Genomic DNA, 21,340 nt, shown 5'->3' on the forward strand with positions numbered 1-21,340 from the left:
TGTGATATTTGAATGCTTTACACTCTGGTGGTCATTCTGACCCTGGCGGTCTTTGACCGCCAGGGCGGAGGACCGCGGGAGCACCGCCGACAGGCCGGCGGTGCTCCAATGGGGATTCCGACCGCGGCGGTAAAGCCGCGGTCGGACCGGCACCACTGGCGGGGTCCCGCCAGTGTACCGCCGCCCCATTGAATCCTCCGCGGCGGCGCAGCTTGCCGCACCGCCGCGGGGATTCCGACCCCCCCTACCGCCATCCAGATCCCGGCGGTCGGACCGCCGAGATCCGGATGGCGGTAGGGGGGGTCGCGGGGCCCCTGGGGGCCCCTGCAGTGCCCATGCCACTGGCATGGGCATTGCAGGGGCCCCCGTAAGAGGGCCCCTACATGTATTTCACTGTCTGCTGCGCAGACAGTGAAATACGCGACGGGTGCAACTGCACCCGTCGCACAGCTTCCACTCCGCCGGCTCGATTCCGAGCCGGCTTCATCGTGGAAGCCTCTTTCCCGCTGGGCTGGCTGGCGGTCTGAAGGTGACCGCCCGCCAGCCCAGCGGGAAAGTCAGAATTACCGCCGCGGTCTTTCGACCGCGGAACGGTAACCTGACGGCGGGACTTTGGCGGGCGGCCTCCGCCGCCCGCCAAGGTCAGAATGAGGGCCTCTGTCTCCTAAGTTAAGCCTTGACGTTCGTTGCCAAGCTACCAAGGGTTGAGCTGGCTTTAATTTACTGAGGCCTAACTCGACCTTAGTGGAGGTTAGTGGCCTATTGCTAAGTGTAGGTACCTACCTGCCCTTACCAGTAACCCATTTTCCAACAGCAAGTGAGACTGCTAGGTATACTTATGACTAGCTCTAAGTGCAGAGTATACTTTCTTGCGGAAAGCACCAGTGACAGAGTGATAGGGCAATTGCAAGTACTTATCCCACCGCTGCACCACCAATGCAGGAGGCTGGCCTGGTTTGCGGTGGGTACCACATGTACTTACACCTTATGCCAGGTCCAGTTATCCCTTATTAGGGAGATGTAGCCAGTGTCTGGAAGCCAGGCTGTCTAGGTGTAGCTGTAGGAAGAGCAGCCAAGGCTGAAGTAGGAGACATGCAAAGCTCTTGCAATGCCTCTGTAGTCACACAGTACTCACACACAAGAAAGACAATACTCAGTGTTACCAAAAATAAAGGGAGGTAAGTATTATGCATAAAATATACACCAGTAACCAAAATCAGGTAAGTAAACAGTCATAAAATAGTGCAAATAATGAAAATCACCATAAGTTACAATGGGCTTAGGGGGAACACATACCATATAATAAAATAGTGGAATGCGAATGTCAGTTTCCCACCTAGGCAAGAGTAGTGTGTAGAGGGTGCTGGGAGTGTAAGAAAACACCAAAGGTAAGTAAAGTACCCTACCCCAGAGCCCAGAAAGCAGGAGTAAAGTACAGCAAGTTTCCTCAGAACACACTACAAGTCGTGATAAAGAATTATGCAAAAACCAAGCAAGACCGCAAGGCACCAACAATGGATTCCTGGACCTGAAGAACTGCGGAGAGAGAGGAGACCAAGTCCAAGACCAGCTGAAGAGTCCAGGAGTAACAGCCCCTGCTAATCCGGATGAAGGTTCAAAAGTGAATTCTCCGGTTAGAAGAAAAAGTCAGAAATGCACCAAAGAAGACAGCTTTGGGTTCCTGCTTGGTGCAAGAGATGTCTCACATCGAGTAGATATATATGCAGGCTGGTTTTCATCATTGGATTCCCCCAACAAGCCTTGGCACACGCAAAAAACGTGTTTGGCGTGAAAAGGCACTACCTGGGCCCAGGAGGTACCTGGAGGTCTCAACTGCAGGATGAAGACAGGCAGTCCTCAGAGCATGCACAACCTGGAAGCTGTTGCAGTTGCTGTCAGGAGCTGAAGTTACAGAGTTGCAGTAGCCTTCTTGAATACTTTGTTGCAGTTGTAGGGTTCCTGGAGCAGTTCTACGGTTGATCCAATAGTAGAAGGTGAAGCAAAGGTTGCAGAGGATTCCTACTGGAGTCTTGCAATCCGAATCTGAGGAAACACCCAGAGGAGAGACCCGAAATAGCCCTGATAGGGGGACTGGTCACCTAACCAGCTAAGCACCTATCAGGAGGGCTCTCTGATGTCACCTGCTGACACTGGCTACTCAGATGCTCCCAGAGTTCCCTGACCATCCTGAAAAGAAGATGGCAGAACCCAGAGACACTCTGGAGGAGCTCTAGGCACCATCCCTGGGCACGGTGAAGGACAGGGGAGAGGTCACTCCCCTTTCCTTTTTCCTGTTTTGTGCCAGAGCAGGGACTGGGGGGTCCCTGAACCAGTGTAGACTGGATTATGCAAGGAGGGCACTGTCTGTGCCCTTCAAAGCATTTCCAGAGGCTGTGGGAGAATACCCCTCCCATGCCTGTAACACCTATTTCCAAAGGGAGAGGGTGTAACACCCTCCTCCCAAAGGAAATGCATTGTTCTGCCTTCCTGGGATTGAGCTGCTCGAGCCCCAGGAGGGCAGAAGCCCGCCTGTGAGGTGGCACCAGCTGGGGCTCCAGTGGATACCTCAGTAAGCTAGTTTGGCAGTACTGGTGGTCCATGGAGAAACCCCCAGGGTTAATGGAATTGGGCCCCCAATACCAGAATCAGATTGGGGGTACAATTTCCAGTTCCTAGACACCTCACATGTCCTTCTTCGGGGTTACCATTGTGAAGCTACATATATGTATTGACCTATGTGTACTGCACACTTATACTAGCGTCCCGTACTCACGAAGTCTGGTAAAATGGGCCTGGATGATGTGGGGGCACGTCTACTAGTACAGGGGTGCCCTCACTCACAAATGCTATGCACCTAGCCTTCAGGGTCTGAAGGTTAGACATATAGGTGACTTATAAGTGACCTGATGCAGGGTAACACCTGTTTGATGAAGGGCGATACCCTGAAACCAGTCCCAGGATGCTTGAGTCCTGTCTAGGGAGGACGGGGCTTGGCAGTTCAGGCTGGACTGCTCCCATAGGGAGCAGGGTCAAGACTTATTTGCAGATAGCTGGGTCCGAACTGGGGTAATATGACAAGCAAAATAAAGATGGATTAAACCCAGATCTGTGACTGGGAGTGAGTGTTGAAAAGTTTCAACACTCCATCCATCATTTTGTTTTGTGTTATTGACTCCCTCTACTACATGATATCCTCACATCTGAGTAAACCTATGTTATGATTTGCCAAACGGGGCTCTTGGATCAAATATACACTGTTCTGGTGTCTTTGAGTCAGATAAACAGTGCCTCCTATGAGCTGCAGTCAGGTTATTCTATCAACTTCACACACTTGATCAATGTCATCCCTCAGGTGAGTAAACCTAATTTGTGAGTTGGGAAATAAGGGTTTATGGACAAGGGATTAGTATGCTGGTATTTGGGGTTATGGAAACAGTGCCTCCTAGGATTTGCAGTCATGTCACACCCTCCACTACACACACTATACATATCTCATCCACCCAGGTGAGCAAACTACATTTGTGAGTGGAGAAACAGGGGTATGTGGAGAAGGGAACACTATTCTGGAGTTTCTGGTTATGGAAACAGTACCTCCTGGAAATTGAAGTCATGTCAATCCCACAAGTACACACACTATTCATATGTCAACTCCTCAGGTGAGTAAACTTCATTTGTGAATTGAGAACAGGGTTATTTGGAGAGGAGGACACTGTGCTGGTGGTTGGGGTAGCAATATCAGAGCCTCGTAGGAGTTGTATTCATATCAGTCCCTGTACTACACACACCACCCATATGCTGTCCCTCAAAATACATAGACATAATTTGGGAGTTGACAAACAAGGGTATTTGGAGAAGGAAACACTGGGCAGGTGTTTGTACTTGGAATAACAGTGCCTATTGGTCTTTGCAGTCAGGTCACTCTATGTACTTCCCACCATTTGAGAAATGGTATTATCCCAGGTGACTGAAAGGCATTAGAGAGCTGACAAACAGGGGTATATGGTCAAGTGTATTCAGGGCTGGTGCTTGGTTTTGGAGAAACTAGATCTATTGGACTTTACAGTCATGACACTCCCTCTTCGTCCCAACAGTTAGCCAAAGGTATCCTGCCAGGTGAAAACACTTCAATTGGAAGTTCACAAACAGGAGCATTTGGAAAAGAGGGTACTTTGTGGGTGTTTGGAGCTATTTAAACAGTGTCTCCTTGGGGTTGCAGTCATGTCAGTCCCTTAACTACACACACTTGACCAATGATGTCCTCCCAGGTGAGTGAACATCATCTGAGAGTTGGCAAACAGGTGTATTGTGGCATGTGACCACTGTGCTGGTGGTTGGAGTCCTAGAAACAGGGCCTGCTGGGAGTTGCAGTCTGGTCACCACCTGTACTACACACACTTGATCAATGTTATCCCCCCAGGTGAGTACACTTCAATTGGGAGTTCACTGATAGTAGTATTTGGAGAAGAAGAAACTGTGTCGGGTTTGGTTTCATCAAAACAATGCCTCTTAGGGGCTGCAGTCATATCAGTCACTGTACTATGCTCCCTATACAAATGTTGACCACCCCCACCCCCACCAGGTGAGTACAATTCATTTTGAAGTTAACAAACACGGGTATTTGGAAAAGGAAAACAGAGCCAGTGGTTTGCGTAATAGCAACAGTGCCTGCTGGGAGCTGTAGTCATTTAAGTCCCTGTGCTACACACACTATACAAATGTTCATCCCTCAGATGAGTACAGTTCAACAGGGAGTTTACAGACATGGGTCTTCGGGCAAGTGAAAACTGAGCTGGTGAGTGAGGTAACAGTAAATGTGGCAAAAGGTGAGCTATGACCATCCATGACATGGCATTTTGGTGACATTTTTAGTGCTGTGACTTACCAGACTCCACTCCCACAGGTATTCCTGTCAAGCCCTCAGGATGCACGTTGGCCAAGACCTTCTCCAACGATAGAAAGAGATGTAACAGGGCACTGGGAGGGCCACTGCTAGTCACCTTGGCCTGCAACTGGTGCCTGGAGACTAGGGATTGGACCTTGCCCCTGAGGTCATTCCACCTCTTCCTGATGTCCTCTCTTGTGTGCAGGGTGGTGACTACAACATTGACCCTGTCGACTATCCAGTCCCTCATTTCCATTTTCCTACTGAGGGAAATGTGCTGGACTTATGCTCCAAACAATTGTGGCTCTACTCTTATGATTTCATTCACCATAACTCTCAACTCATCTTTGCAAAAATAGAGATACAGGGATTTTTTTAAAGTGACATGGTGGAACAACAAGAATAAATATAAAATTGGATGAAAGTTACTTATTAAACAGGGGTAGTAAATGGAGTGAAGTGTGTCTAGGGCATTGGATGGAATATTGAATAAAACGGGTACCTAATTTATGGTTTGTGGATTAGTACATTTGCTCTGTCTTGCTGGGTCTTGGTGTGAAAATGCAGAGGATCCTGGTGTATGAAGGGGTGTGATTTATAGCATTCTTTGCAGGTGTGTCTAGTGTGGCAATGTGTGTTAGATGTACTGTTTTCAAATCCATCCAATATGCCATTGTGTATTACTTTGGTGACCACGAACCTCTGTGGAATGCCATTGGCTTATCGACATGGGTGTCCGACACAGCAACTTTGTGCTTGTAATAAGATCAGTGGTTGGTCGCTGTGCTGTTGGCGCTGGATGTCGGACCACTTATTTCCAGGCCTCCACACCACTGGTGGTCTGTCTTTTTTGGTTTGTGTTTGGCGGTCCTGCCTCTATAACTCAAAATAGGGCGGCCTGAAAGACTGCCAACATGGCTGTCTGCCGGTCCAACCACCAAATTCGGAAGGAGGCCCTATGTTTACCTTTGTGAATCAGGCCCTAGGACTGTGTGTAATCTGTTCTACAGCTTTGAAGGTCAATTTGAGGCGGTCCTCAGAATGTTTCTCTTGAAGATGTCTCGCTGCCAGGTACTTGGGATCAAAGTGATTGCTACCTCTCAGGTGTTTCAGTACTCTTTTCCTAACTGCTAGAAATTTGCTGATGTTGCAGGATTTGCCAATTATGATCTCAAACTACTCCCTGGGGCGGCTATTTCGACAGGCTGTCCCAAAGACCTGTTCCTTCCAACAGCCAAGGAAAATGTTTTCAAAACTGGGAGCAAAACAGGCCCCTTCTCGATGGCCGGGCTCAGGTGTAGGGGATTCCCCAGGCCAAAATCGCCACGGGGCATGTCACCTCCTGCCCCTTTCATTAATTGTTCAGGCCCCACAAGTTGGGGTCTCTGGGGGTAAAATCTGCCTAGGGAGGGGCCCAAGAGGCCACTCCCCTTCAACTAATTGTCTAGGCCCCGGAGATAGAGTTTGTGGGGCAAAAAAAGGCCCAGGAAGGGGGCTCACATTAATAATATCATTGCAACAGTTGAAATTAAATTGTTGATGAGAAAACTGTTCAACTCTACACCATTTAAAAACTAAGGGGCATATTTATACCCCATTTGCGCCGAATTTGTGTCATTTCTTTTACATAAATTCGGTGCAAAACTAACTCCATATATATTTTGACGTTAGACACGTCTAACATCAAAATATTGAAGTTTGCAAATTTTTTTTAGATGTGTGAACCTACCTTACATCAATGAGATGCAAGGTAGGCATCCCCATCTAAAAATGGTGCTAACCCCATGGCCCCATATTTATCCCACCGTGCTAAAATGATGCACAGGTGGGAGGAGGGGCTAAATAATGGTGTAAAGCTTGTTTTGTACCATTATTTAACGCCTGGGTCAGACCAGGTGTTAAGGGACCTGTGGACCCATTTCCATGGTTTAACACCGTGGAATGGGTCCACAGGTGCCCTCCACAAGCCCCAGGAACACCCCAACCCACACCAGAGGGACACCAGAGGATGTGGGATCCCATCCCAGGTAAGTAGGGTAATGTTAGAAATGGGGTTTTTGGTTGGCAGTCAGGTTACCCTCTGTCCAACCAAGAACCCTCACTCTAGTCAGGGTAAGTCGCACACAATCCAAAATTATCCTGTGCCCACCCTCTGGTAGCTTGGCACGAGCAGTCAGGCTTAACTTAGAAGGCAATGTGTAAAGTATTTGTGCAATAAATCATACAATAACACCATATAGCACCACAAAAATACACCACACAGTGTTTAGAAAAATATATAATATTTATCTGGATAATTGCAGGTCAAAACGAATAAAGATGCATTGTGAAATTGTAGAGATATCACTGAGAAGTGATATATAGGCCCTCATTCTGACCTTGGCGGTCGGCGGAGAGGCGGCGGTCGGACCGCGAACAGACCGGCGGTATTAAAAATGGCATTCTGACCGCGGCGGTCACCGCCGCGACCGACCGCCACTTCCCCACTCCGACAGCCACGGCGGTCATGACCGACGGGCTGGAGTCTGCGCACTCCGGTCCGGCGGTCGACCCAAGACCGCCAACGGTATCATGACCCTGCTTACCGCCGCGGTTTCTGGTGTTCGGGAACCGCCATGCGAACCATGGCGGTAGGCACTATCGGGGCCAGGGAATTCCTTCCCTGGCACTGATAGGGGTCTCCCCCACCCCCCACTGCCCCCCCGAGTCCTCCCCCCACACCCTCCACCCCCCTGCCACCCCCCAGAGGTGGTACGAACCCCCTCCCCACCCCCACCCCGACATGCACATACACGCACCCCGACATGCACACACCCCCAACATGCACATATACACACCCCCTACACACACATACACAACGGGGACACATACCCGCACACATACATGCCGACATGCGCACCCGCCGAACTACACACATTGCCCATAGGCACAGCAGCACTCCCCGCCCGCATGCACGCACTCACACACCCCCTCTACACACTCCCACGCACACCCCCATGCACGCACACATCACACAACACCCCCCCACCCCCTCCCCTCACGGACGATCAACTTACCTTGTGCGTTGGTCCTCCGGGAAGTGACAGGAGCCATGGGGAGGTGACCGCCAACAGAAGACCGCCAACAGAAGACCGCCACACAGAAATGTGGGTCGTAATTCTGTGGGCGGTGTTCTGCTGGCGTGGCGGTGGAGGTTGACCAGTCTCCACTTTCCCGCCGACCGCCAGTGTGGCTGATGGCGGTTTTCCGGCGGAACGCTCCCAGCGGTCAGAATGCGCACAGCGGCATACCGCCGCGGTCGGCGGTCTTCACCGCGGCGGTAACTCGGCGGTCTTGCGAAAAGACCGCCAAGGTCAGAATGAGGGCCATAGGCCCTCATTCTGACCCTGGCGGTCGGCGGAGAGACGGCGGTCGGACCGCGAACAGACCGGCGGTATTAAAAATGGCATTCTGACCGCGGCGGTCCCCGCCGCGACCGACCGCCACTTCTCCACTCCGACCGCCACGGCGGTCATGACCGCGGGGCTGGAGTTTGCGCACTCCGGCCCGGCGGTCGTCCCAAGACCGCCAAGGGTATTATGACCCTGCCTACCGCCGCGATTTCTTGCGGGCAGGGAACCGCCGTGCGAACCATGGCGGTAAGCACTATCGGGGCCAGGGAATTCCTTCCCTGGCACTGATAGGGGTCTCCCCCACCCCCCACTACCCACCCGAGTCCTCCCCCCACACCCTCCACCCCCCTGCCACCCCCCAGAGGTGGTACGAACCCCCTCCCCACCCCCACCCCGACATGCACATACATGCACCCCGACATGCACACACCCCCAACATGCACATATACACACACCCTACACACACATACACAACGGGGACACATACCCGCACACATACATGCAGACATGCGCACCTGCCGAACAGCACACATTACCCATAGACACAGCAGCACCCCCCGCCCGCATACACGCACTCACACACCCCCTCTACACACTCACACGCACACCCCCATGCACGCCCACATCACACAACACCCCCCCACCCCCTCCCCTCACGGACGGTCAACTTACCTTGTGCGTTGGTCCTCCGGGAGGCGACGGGAGCCATGGGGAGGTGACCGCCAACAGAAGACCGCCAACAGAAGACCGCCACACAGAAATGTGGGTCGTAATTCTGTGGGCGGTGTTCTGCTGGCGTGGCGGTGGAGGTTGACCAGTCTCCACTTTCCCGCCGACCGCCAGTGTGGCTGCTGGCGGTTTTCCGGCGGAACGCTCCCAGCGGTCAGAATGCGCACAGCGGCATACCGCCGCGGTCGGCGGTCTTCACCGCGGCGGTAACTCGGCGGTCTTGCGAAAAGACCGCCAAGGTCAGAATGAGGGCCATAGTGTCTTAAGTCTTTAAAAAGCAAACAAAGGCCCTCATTCTGACCTCGGCGGTAAAAGGCGCCTACCGCCGGTCAGAAATCCTCCATAATCCCGCCGTGGTCGCGGAAACCCGCCACGGTCATTCTGACCCGCAGAAGGCAAACCTCCGAAAATCCGACCGCCACAACAGACCGCCAGACCAGCGGTCGGCGGAAAGGTGGAGGTGACCAAACCTCCACCGCCACGCCAACAGAAATACGCCCATCCCATTACGACCCACGAATCCACGCGGCGGTCATTCAAACGCGGTATTCCATTGGCGGGACACACCGCCGCGGTCAGAATACCCACAAACGAACAAAACTCAGCCACATTGGACGATTTGAATCCCACACACCTGATACACATACACACACCACTCCCACACACACAATACAATATAAAACACACACCCACATCACCCACAAACCCCTACGCTAAAAAATTCGTCAAGAAGGCAAGAGCGAGACACCAGCACCCACACACTATCCACACACAAAACAACACACAACACACTCAACTCACTTAAATACACATACTCCACCCCACACATCATACACACCACCCCATGGCACCCCAAAGACAACCCCGCTTCACAGACGAAGAACTCAGGGTCATGGTGGAGGAAATCGTTCGGGTAGAGCCCCAGCTGTTCGGCACACAGATACAATACACCAGCATTGCCCGGAGGACGGAGCTATGGCAGAGGATTGTCGACAGGGTGAACGCAGTGGGACAGCACCCCAGAAATCGGGAAGACATCAGGAAGCGATGGAACGACCTACGGGGGAAGGTGCGTTCCATGGTATCCAGGCACAACATCGCCGTGCAGAAGACTGGCGGAGGACCCCCACCTCAACCCCCACAATTTACATCATGGGAGGAGGAAGTCTTGAACATCCTGCATCCTGACGGCCTCGCAGGAGTCGGCGGAGGAATGGATACTGGTAAGTTGAAGCTTCAATACTGCTTCCCCCCCACCTGCATGCCAAATCAGACCCCAAACCTCACCCCCATCCTCGAACCCCACCCTCACCCCCACCCCCATCCTCACCCCCACCCTCACCCCCACCACCATCCTCACCCCCACCACCATCCTCACCCCCACCCTCACCCCCACCACCATCCTCACCCCCACCACCATCCTCACCCCCACCCCAGCACACCTATTCCCCGCCAATGTCTCACCATCACAACCCACACATCCCAAAACCTAGGCCTGCATGCGTCCACTAAGCATGGACACCCATCACCAAAGCATGCCCAATGCATATACACATCCCCCCCACAAGCCACCCTCACCAAAGCCCCCACACACGAATGCCAGCACTTGGGGACACGAGAACCCACAGATTCACCCATATGCCACACATTGAAACTATAACCATACCTCTATACCCCTGCAGGACCCGACCGTCAACACACCGCGGCGGAGGGGCCAGAATTCTCCACACCCCCCACCCAAGAGGCCGTCAGCGATGACAGCAGCTCTGTCGACCTGGACACCGATGACCAGCCCGGACCATCGGGGACCTCTGGACAGTCGGTTCCCCTCACACAGGCCCAGGCCACTACAGACCCAAACCCCTCTGGGAACACCAGCACAGCTCCCACCCAGCGGGCCCATGCCTCTGTCTCCAGGGCGCGTCAATCTGCGGTGTGTCTACCACTACAGGGCACCCAGGATAACCCACCACCCCAACAACAACAGGGACCTGGGGGCAGTGGAAGTGGGCACACCGGCCAGGGGGCAGAGGCCCAGGGAAACAGGGGAACTCGGAGGGCAGCTGTGCGACAGGGGGGGGAGGAGAGGCCCAGGGAACCCACTCTCCACGAGGTCCTCACCACCATCATGGGAGCATACAACCGCTCCCAGGAGACGATGGCGACGGTACTGGCCCAGTTCCAGGAGATCCAGGTGCTGCAGGAGGAACACTATCGGGGGTACAGGGAGGACATCAGAGCCATCAACACCACCCTGGTTACCATGGTAGGGCTGCTGCAGGACCTCGTCAACAACAGGGCGGACACTGAACAACACCCAAGGGCCCCTGCCACTAGCCTGGACCAAGAACAGCCAACCACCTCCGCCGTCGCTAGTGGACAGGAGGCCCCCGCACAGCAGCAGCCCACCAGACCCCCACCTCCTGCAGGAGAAGAACCACCCCGCAAGAGGGCCCTGAGATCTCGCAAGAAGACAGAGTAGGATGTCAAGACCCCCGCCAGCAATGGATACCACCTGATGTCATCCCACTGTCCCACATAGTCACCCTGTCCATCCTTGAACTGCCCATGCTCCATCTCTCCACAGGCCTCTGGAAAATGCACCTGTGTGACTGTTACTCTGGACTCTGCCATGGACATTCCTTCACCATAGCCCCCACCCACTTGAAACCACCCATCCCATTTTGAGCACTTAAATAAACACCGATTTTGCACCAAAATATCTGGAGTCTGGCTGTGATTTCAATAGATTGTAATTGACATGACAGTGCAAATATGTCCTTGTACATGGTGAAGTCAACAAACAGCTGCCACAAAGCTGTAGTCCATGGGGAAACGAAGCACAGGACTCGTAGTGGGGACCCCAGATCTGAAATAGGGAGGGAAAAGCCAAAACTCAGTCATCATACACTGGGGCAAATAGACAGGCAGCAGAGATGCTGGAGAGTAGTTAACTTTTACTAAATTATCTTTGAAATGTTACCTGTGTCCTATTGGAAGTACTGTTCAATGATTCTGTCCCTGTTGTCTGTTTCAGCCCCGTCGTCTTCCTCCTCGTCACTCTCCTCAGGTTCCACCGCTGCCACAACACCACCGTCTCGACCATCCTCCTGCAGGAAAGGCACCTGGCGGCGCAAAGCCAGGTTGTGAAGCATTCAGCAGGCCACGATGATGTGACACACCTTCTTAGGTGAGTACATTAGGGATCCACCTGTCATATGCAGGCACCGAAACCTGGCCTTTAGGAGGCCAAAGGTGCGTTCGATCACCCTCCTAGTACGCCCATGGGCCTCATTGTACCGTTCCTCTGCCCTGGTCCGGGGATTCCTTACTGGGGTCAGTAGCCACAACAGGTTGGGGTACCCAGAGTCCCCCACTAGCCATACACGGTGTCTCTGTAGCTGTTCCATCACGTAAGGGATGCTGCTATTCCTGAGGATGTAGGCGTCATGCACTGACCCTGGGAATTTGGCATTTACATGCGAGATGTACTGGTCAGCCAAACACACCACCTGGATGTTCATTGAATGGTAATTTTTTCTGTTCCTGTACACCTGCTCCCTGTCTCTTGGGGGAACCAAAGCCACATGGGTCCCATCAATGGCACCAATTACGTTGGGAATATGTCCAAGGGCGTAGAAATCACCCTTCACTGTAGCCAATTCGCCCACCTCAGGGAAAATGATGTAGTTCCTCACGGATTTCATCAGGGCAGACAACACTCTGGATAACACCTTCGAAAACATGGGCTGAGACATCCCAGAAGCAATTCCCACGGTTGTCTGAAATGACCCACTTGCCAAGAAATGTAGTACTGACATGACCTGCACCAGAGGGGGAATCCCTGTGGGTTGGCGGATGGGGGACATCAGGTCGGGCTCCAGCTGGGCACACAGTTCATGGATAGTGGCACGGTTAAGACGGTAGGTCAGGATAATGTGGCGTTCTTCCATTGTCGACAGGTCCACCAGCGGTCGGTACACGGGAGGATTCATCCGTCTCCTCGCCCAACCCAACGGACGGTGCCTAGGAAGGACAACATGGAGCACACAGTCAAGCAACCCACAGGTACGTACTCACAGCTAGCACAGTATACGATTCTCTATGCAGTGAATGGCGTGTCTGAGTGGCTATGCAAGGCCTAGGCCTGTGTGACGCAGTTGAAATTGAGCCATGTGGGCCCTGGAGATGGCGGCTGCCTGACCTGTGAAGTGTGACAATGGGATGTGAGGTCAATGCGCTGGCGTGGCACACCGCGGCGGGCGGCGGGCGAAGACCGCGGCGCGAAGCCGCATTGGTTAACATTGAAGCCTATGGGTTTCAGGAGCCAATGGCGAAGGGCGCCGGCGGTGGCGGGACGCACCGCCGCGGTACGCACCGCCGCGGACGTGACCGCCATTTTCTATCTACTTATCCACTTGCGACTTGAACTTTCACAGGAGAGGACCTATACTGCAAGTGTTGCTGTGACCTCGGTCTGGAAGGGACAATGGCTGCTGCGCCTGGGGAAAGGGCCCCTGCCTTCACTGGAGAGGAGTTGGAGAAACTTGTGGATGGGGTCCTCCCCCAGTATGCGTTACTCTACGGTCCTCCAGACCAACAAGTGAGTTTAATTCAATATGGATTTGGGGCCACTGGCTGGTTGGGGGCCTGGCGGGGGGCCTGGCGGGGATGGGGGGCATGTTGGGCCTGGCGGGGGGCATGGCGGGGGGCCTGGCGGGGGGCCTGGCGGGGATGGGGGGCATGTTGGGCCTGGCGGGGGGCATGGCGGGGGGCCTGGCGGGGATGGGGGGCATGTTGGGCCTGGCGGGGGGCATGGCGGGGGGCCTGGCGGGGATGGGGGGCATGTTGGGCCTGGCGGGGGGCATGGCGGGGGGCCTGGCAGGGATGGGGGGCATGTTGGGCCTGGCGGGGGGCCTGGCGGGGATGGGGGGCATGTTGGGCCTGGCAGGGGGCATGGCGGGGGGCCTGGCGGGGGGCCTGGCGGGGATGGGGGGCATGTTGGGCCTGGCGGGGGGCATGGCGGGGCGCCTGGCGGGGATGGGGGGCATGTTGGGCCTGGCGGGGGGCCTGGCGGGGATGGGGGGCATGTTGGGCATGGCGGGGGGCATGGCGGGGGGCCTGGCGGGGATGGGGGGCGTTGGGCCACTGGAAAGGAAAATGCTGAGAAACTTGAACGTGGTATTTCTCCCTCCCTGTACGTGTCACATAGGTCCGCGCCCATGAGAAGATCGGGATTGGCGTGCCATCGCCAAGGAAGTCCGGGCCCTGGGGGTCCACCATCGACGGGGCACCCACTGCCGCAAGAGGTGGGAGGACATCCGCCGCGGGACCAAGAAGACCGCCGAGTCTCTGCTGGGGATGGCCTGGCGGGAAGCCAGGTTGTGAAGCATTCAGCAGGCCACGATGATGTGACACACCTTCTTAGGTGAGTACATTAGGGATCCACCTGTCATATGCAGGCACCGAAACCTGGCCTTTAGGAGGCCAAAGGTGCGTTCGATCACCCTCCTAGTACGCCCATGGGCCTCATTGTACCGTTCCTCTGCCCTGGTCCGGGGATTCCTTACTGGGGTCAGTAGCCACAACAGGTTGGGGTACCCAGAGTCCCCCACTAGCCATACACGGTGTCTCTGTAGCTGTTCCATCACGTAAGGGATGCTGCTATTCCTGAGGATGTAGGCGTCATGCACTGACCCTGGGAATTTGGCATTTACATGCGAGATGTACTGGTCAGCCAAACACACCACCTGGATGTTCATTGAATGGTAATTTTTTCTGTTCCTGTACACCTGCTCCCTGTCTCTTGGGGGAACCAAAGCCACATGGGTCCCATCAATGGCACCAATTACGTTGGGAATATGTCCAAGGGCGTAGAAATCACCCTTCACTGTAGCCAATTCGCCCACCTCAGGGAAAATGATGTAGTTCCTCACGGATTTCATCAGGGCAGACAACACTCTGGATAACACCTTCGAAAACATGGGCTGAGACATCCCAGAAGCAATTCCCACGGTTGTCTGAAATGACCCACTTGCCAAGAAATGTAGTACTGACATGACCTGCACCAGAGGGGGAATCCCTGTGGGTTGGCGGATGGGGGACATCAGGTCGGGCTCCAGCTGGGCACACAGTTCATGGATAGTGGCACGGTTAAGACGGTAGGTCAGGATAATGTGGCGTTCTTCCATTGTCGACAGGTCCACCAGCGGTCGGTACACGGGAGGATTCATCCGTCTCCTCGCCCAACCCAACGGACGGTGCCTAGGAAGGACAACATGGAGCACACAGTCAAGCAACCCACAGGTACGTACTCACAGCTAGCACAGTATACGATTCTCTATGCAGTGAATGGCGTGTCTGAGTGGCTATGCAAGGCCTAGGCCTGTGTGACGCAGTTGAAATTGAGCCATGTGGGCCCTGGAGATGGCGGCTGCCTGACCTGTGAAGTGTGACAATGGGATGTGAGGTCAATGCGCTGGCGTGGCACACCGCGGCGGGCGGCGGGCGAAGACCGCGGCGCGAAGCCGCATTGGTTAACATTGAAGCCTATGGGTTTCAGGAGCCAATGGCGAAGGGCGCCGGCGGTGGCGGGACGCACCGCCGCGGTACGCACCGCCGCGGACGTGACCGCCATTTTCTATCTACTTATCCACTTGCGACTTGAACTTTCACAGGAGAGGACCTATACTGCAAGTGTTGCTGTGACCTCGGTCTGGAAGGGACAATGGCTGCTGCGCCTGGGGAAAGGGCCCCTGCCTTCACTGGAGAGGAGTTGGAGAAACTTGTGGATGGGGTCCTCCCCCAGTATGCGTTACTCTACGGTCCTCCAGACCAACAAGTGAGTTTAATTCAATATGGATTTGGGGCCACTGGCTGGTTGGGGGCCTGGCGGGGGGCCTGGCGGGGATGGGGGGCATGTTGGGCCTGGCGGGGGGCATGGCGGGGGGCCTGGCGGGGGGCCTGGCGGGGATGGGGGGCATGTTGGGCCTGGCGGGGGGCATGGCGGGGGGCCTGGCGGGGATGGGGGGCATGTTGGGCCTGGCGGGGGGCATGGCGGGGGGCCTGGCGGGGATGGGGGGCATGTTGGGCCTGGCGGGGGGCATGGCGGGGGGCCTGGCAGGGATGGGGGGCATGTTGGGCCTGGCGGGGGGCCTGGCGGGGATGGGGGGCATGTTGGGCCTGGCGGGGGGCATGGCGGGGGGCCTGGCGGGGGGCCTGGCGGGGATGGGGGGCATGTTGGGCCTGGCGGGGGGCATGGCGGGGCGCCTGGCGGGGATGGGGGGCATGTTGGGCCTGGCGGGGGGCCTGGCGGGGATGGGGGGCATGTTGGGCATGGCGGGGGGCATGGCGGGGGGCCTGGCGGGGATGGGGGGCGTTGGGCCACTGGAAAGGAAAATGCTGAGAAACTTGAACGTGGTATTTCTCCCTCCCTGTACGTGTCACATAGGTCCGCGCCCATGAGAAGATCGGGATTGGCGTGCCATCGCCAAGGAAGTCCGGGCCCTGGGGGTCCACCATCGACGGGGCACCCACTGCCGCAAGAGGTGGGAGGACATCCGCCGCGGGACCAAGAAGACCGCCGAGTCTCTGCTGGGGATGGCCTCCCAACGTAGGCGGGGTGCCTGCCGTCAACTGAGCCCCCTGATGTTCCGGATCCTGGCGGTGGCCTACCCTGAATTGGATGGGCGCGTGAGGGCAGCACAGCAGACACAAGGGGGTGAGTCCAAGCATTATCTACTCTGTTGTCGCGCAGTGGAGGTGTCTGGGTGGGGGAGGAGGGCTGGGGGTCCCCCTAGGCCAGGGCGATATCTGTAGGCTGGGCACCCCCGTAAGCCCCTGTGTCCCCAGCCACCACCCTCAGTAGTTTGTCAGTACAGCCATCCCTGGGCCGTGTCATCCATGGGTGCAGTTGTCAACTCTAGGCGTGTAGGGCATGTTCCACGGAATGCGTAGCGGACCCCAAGTGCGCAACTTAGTGCAGGGGGCATCTGTGTCTGTCATGTCCGCTAACTGTACCGGAGATCCATGTACTCAATATCCCTTTATTTCTCTCTCCCCCCCCCTTTTTGTTTGTCTTTCTGTGCTTGTGTGCATCAGCATCATCAGGCGGAGGAGAAGTGGCATTGGGGCAGGAGGGAGCTGCATCTCACATGGCCCAGGAGGGCCATGCCACAGAGTCAGACTGGACCAGTGAGACGGAGGGCGAGGGGAGCTCCACGACGAGGACGACTGGAGCCTGCAGCGACACGGACACGTCCTCGGAAGGGGGCTCCCTTGCGGGGGTGGCACCATCCGTGCCCCCCGCCATTACAGGTACAGCCGCCACCCAGCGCACCATCTCCGCCCTCCCAGCAGCCCCTCAGCGTTCGCCGTGTGCCCGCTCTGCCAGGAAGCCGGGCATCTCCTTCGCCCCAGGCACCTCAGGCCCTGCCCCTGTTACCCCCGCTGCCCTCAGTGAGGAGGTCATTGACCTCCTCCGAACGCTCATTGTTGGGCAGACTACCCTTTTGAATGCCATCCAGGGGGTGGAGAGGGAGGTTCATCGCAGCAATGCGTACCTGGAGGGCATTCATTCGGGTCAGGCTGCCCATCAGCGATCGTTCCAGGCTCTGGCCTCAGCACTGACGGCAGCCATTGTCCCTGTCTCCTGCCTGCCTCTACTAACTCCCTCCTCCCAGTCTCCTGTTCCTCTGCCTGTCCCACCCACACCATCAGACCAGCCTGCACACACCTCAACACCCAAGAGAAGCTCATCCAAACATAAGCACCACAGATCACGCAGACATTCACACACGCAACATTCCGATGAAGACATGCCAACAGTCACTACCACCTCTGTGACCCCCACCTCCTCGTCTCCCTCCTCCCTCCCTGTGACGTCTACACTCACACCTCCATTCACCTCACCATCAGCCAGTGTTTCCATCACCAGCACACCCTCCACTCCAGTCCGCACACGTGCAGTCACCACCCCCACTGCCATTTACACGTCCCCTGTGTCCTCTCCCACTGTGTCTGTCACCCCCTCTTCCACACCACACAAACGCAGCCACCCACCCACCCAACAGCCATCCACCTCACGACAGCCTATCCCTCCTGCACCTGCACCCAAAGACAGCAAACGTGACTCACCTACAACCACATCCTCTCCCTCCACTCCCATTCCCACTGTACATACCACTCTCCATTGTCCCAAGAAGCTCTTCCTCGCCACTACTAACTTCTTTCCTGACCCTGAGCCCCCCCCTCCTTCTCGTCGGGGTAAGAAGAGCACCTCAGCCACCACCAGCCCTGCAGCCCCCTTGACAAGGGTGCAGGGGTATTGGAGCCCGCCAGCCCGCATGTCTGGATCTTCGCCCAGCAGCAAGGGGACAGCCAGCCCACCCCCTGGGAAGAGGAGCAGAAGGCGGAAGGGTCGCCGCAGGAGCCCGCCTTCTACATCCCCCCCGGACACCACCCAGAGACAGTCACCAGCCACAGCTCCAAAGGGAGGAAAGGGACACAGGCCCACGACTAAGGAGGGCAAGGGCAGCAAGTCAGAGAGGTCAGGCAGCAGGCCTGCTGCCCAGGAGGAGCCCACAACCCCCATAGCCGCTGCCCCGGGAGGAACCGGCACAGCTGCCCCGGGAGAGCCCACCACCCCCATAGCCGCTGCCCAGGGAGGACCCAGCCCAGCTGGCCAGGAGGGCCCCACCACCCACAGCCCAGGTGGGCAGTGAAGGAGCAACATCCCCGCTGCCCAGGAGGGCACCACCAGGCAATTAGCAGTTGGCCATAGACCGTCCGCCGTCTCAAGAACCGCTGAACTGGGCCCCGCCGTCTCAAGAACCGCTGAACTGGGCCCTTCAGGGCAAGAACCGCTGAACTGGGCCCTTCAGGGCAAGAACCGCTGAACTGGGCCCCGCCGTCTCAAGAACCGCTGAACTGGGCCCTTCAGGGCAAGAACCGCTGAACTGGGCCCCGCCGTCTCAAGAACTGCTGAACTGGGCCCTTCAGGGCAAGAACCGCTGAACTGGGCCCCACCGTCTCAAGAACCGCTGAACTGGGCCCCGCCGTCTCAAGAACCGCTGAACTGGGCCCTTCAGGGCAAGAACCGCTGAACTGGGCCCCGCCGTCTCAAGAACCGCTGAACTGGGCCCTTCAGGGCAAGAACCGCTGAACTGGGCCCTTCAGGGCAAGAACCGCTGAACTGGGCCCCGCCGTCTCAAGCACCGCTCCGCTGGGCCCCGCCGTCTCACGCACCGCTCCGCTGGGCCCCGCCGTCTCAAGAACCGCTGAACTGGGCCCTTCAAGGCAAGGAGCGCTGAACTGGGCCCCGCCGTCTCAAGAACCGCTGAACTGGGCCCTTCAGGGCAAGAACCGCTGAACTGGGCCCCGCCGTCTCAAGAACCGCTGAACTGGGCCCTTCAGGGCAAGAACCGCTGAACTGGGCCCCGCCGTCTCAAGAACCGCTGAACTGGGCCCTTCAGGGCAAGAACCGCTGAACTGGGCCCTTCAGGGCAAGAACCGCTGAACTGGGCCCCGCCGTCTCAAGCACCGCTCCGCTGGGCCCCGCCGTCTCACGCACCGCTCTGCTGGGCCCCGCCGTCTCAAGAACCGCTGAACTGGGCCCTTCAGGGCAAGAACCGCTGGCCCTTTGGCAGACGTGGCAGGGCAGGATCTATCTCGGGCAGGGCTGCAGGATGTCCTCTGGCCAACTTGCCTCCTCCAGTGGCAGTGGGGTCTGTTATGGACTGTATGGACTGTGGCTTTGCTCTCCCCAGGATGGCCCAGTGGGCAGGCCACCCACTGTATGGACTGTTTGGACTGTGGCTTTGCTCTCCCCAGGATGGCCCAGTGGGCAGGCCACCCACTGTATGGACTGTATGGACTGTGGCTTTGCTCTCCCCAGGATGGCCCAGTGGGCAGGCCACCCACTGTATGGACTGTTTGGACTGTGGCTTTGCTCTCCCCAGGATGGCCCAGTGGGCAGGCCACCCACTGTATGGACTGTATGGACTGTGGCTTTGCTCTCCCCAGGATGGCCCAGTGGGCAGGCCACCCACTGTATGGACTGTATGGACTGTGGCTTTGCTCTCCCCAGGATGGCCCAGTGGGCAGGCCACCCACTGTATGGACTGTATGGACTGTGGCTTTGCTCTCCCCAGGATGGCCCAGTGGGCAGGCCACCCACTGTATGGACTGTTTGGACTGTGGCTTTGCTCTCCCCAGGATGGCCCAGTGGGCAGGCCACCCACTGTATGGACTGTATGGACTGTGGCTTTGCTCTCCCCAGGATGGCCCAGTGGGCAGGCCACCCACTGTATGGACTGTATGGACTGTGGCTTTGCTCTCCCCAGGATGGCCCAGTGGGCAGGCCACCCACTGTATGGACTGTTTGGACTGTGGCTTTGCTCTCCCCAGGATGGCCCAGTGGGCAGGCCACCCACTGTATGGACTGTATGGACTGTGGCTTTGCTCTCCCCAGGATGGCCCAGTGGGCAGGCCACCCACTGTATGGACTGTTTGGACTGTGGCTTTGCTCTCCCCAGGATGGGCCAGTGGTCATGGAGTCCCCTCGTGGATCTGGCGTCGTGTACTCAAGTGGCTGAGGTGCCCCCCCTTCCCTTCCCCCTGAGGTGCCTGTCCTTTTTTCTTTCTGATGCCCCTGCAGTGTTCTCTCCGTGGAGTTCTTGTCGTGGGACTGGGCCTTGCCCCTTTGCACAGGACCCCTGTGATCCACGGACAGTGGTTGGACTACATTTAGTAGCTGTATATATTTTGTACATAGTTTATTTATTAATTGGGATTACTGGTGTACATATTTCAATATATCTGCCCGTTTATGATCTCTTCTTTTGGTCTTTGCATTATTTCGGAGGGGGGTGGTTTGTGGGTTGTGACAGTGATCTGTGGGAATGCATTGATGTGTGTGTTGTAGTGGGTGTGGGTGGGTGGGTGTGTGCCGGTAATCTTTTCCCTCCCCTGTGTCGTAGGTGCAGTACTCACCGATGTCTTCCGCGCCGCCGGGCGTGCTCCTGGTATATGAGCAGGAATAGGAGTGCGGGGATGACCTGCAACTCTGGCTCCATACTGCCGGAATCTCGCGTGGAGTGCGTAGAGGTGAGCGTTTTCCCGTTCGTAGTCTGTTTCCGCCGTGTTCTTATCGGCGGTGCTCCCGCCCCGGAAAAGGTGGCAGATTGGTGGGTCGTAATAGGGTGGGCGGTACATTGTCTGCCGCCGGGCTGTTGGCGGGAACCGACGCGCTGTTTGTTTGTACCGCTGTGGCTGGTCGGAGTGTTAAGTTGGCGGGCTGTGTTGGCGGTTCCCGCCAGGGTCAGAATTGCATATTTTA

Source organism: Pleurodeles waltl, chromosome 10 (assembly GCF_031143425.1).
Source record: "Pleurodeles waltl isolate 20211129_DDA chromosome 10, aPleWal1.hap1.20221129, whole genome shotgun sequence".
Lineage (NCBI taxonomy): Eukaryota > Metazoa > Chordata > Amphibia > Caudata > Salamandridae > Pleurodeles > Pleurodeles waltl.